Raw genomic sequence first — 803 nt, 5'->3', positions numbered from 1 at the left:
TGTGTTTTATTTTTCACTTCTGTGTTTTTTTAATTCGTCTCCTCAAAGAACAAGTGGAAAAGTTCAGCGTGAAAATCACACTCACACGAGAAATGAGACCAAAGCTGTCGAGTGTGTGTTTGTTCCCGCGCACACACGCACGCACGCATGCACGCGTGTTCTCCTGTGAATGGTTTGATTTCTCACACACACATTTTGGAGGCGACACAGACGCAGTTCACACTCGTCTCCCACGGTGCTGTCACTGACACTCTGGAAACTCCAGCGTTCGTGGGTGTAAAGTTTAAAAAGCATCCAGAAAATCACAGGACCTGCTGGCCCGCTGCTGCCTCCAGTGGTCAGATTACTGTATTTAATAAAAGTCGATCTTTCTCGGGGATTTACTCGCTGCATTTGACTTCTTTATTTTTCAGAATTTTCAAAAATGTTTTTGACTTTTTTGACTCACAGTGAAAGGTTTCACCAAGTGCCACAAGGGGGCGCCTGCAGCGGTATCAGTACCAGTGGTTAAGGTTCGGTTTTCTGCTGTTGAAGGACAAATATTTGGATGCAGGATTTAAACGTGCAGCTGTCGCTCCACAGGGGGCGCTGTCGATCATTTTCAAAGACACAACAGTGTTAAGTTGCCGGTTCAAATCCCTGGAGTTTCAGTGCAGAGACGGAGACCAGGCGTTATTCCTGTCAGGAAGTTTCTCTGCTCCATCGGGGCCTTGAACACAGCATCAAGTCCAACTAAATGAACTCACCAGCGCCCCCTGTGTGATTCACATTGGATTTGTTTTCATTTTGACTTCAGTGTCACA

Source organism: Cynoglossus semilaevis, chromosome 18 (assembly GCF_000523025.1).
Source record: "Cynoglossus semilaevis isolate Cse_v1.0 chromosome 18, Cse_v1.0, whole genome shotgun sequence".
Lineage (NCBI taxonomy): Eukaryota > Metazoa > Chordata > Actinopteri > Pleuronectiformes > Cynoglossidae > Cynoglossus > Cynoglossus semilaevis.
Note: the sequence above shows the minus strand (reverse complement) of the source record.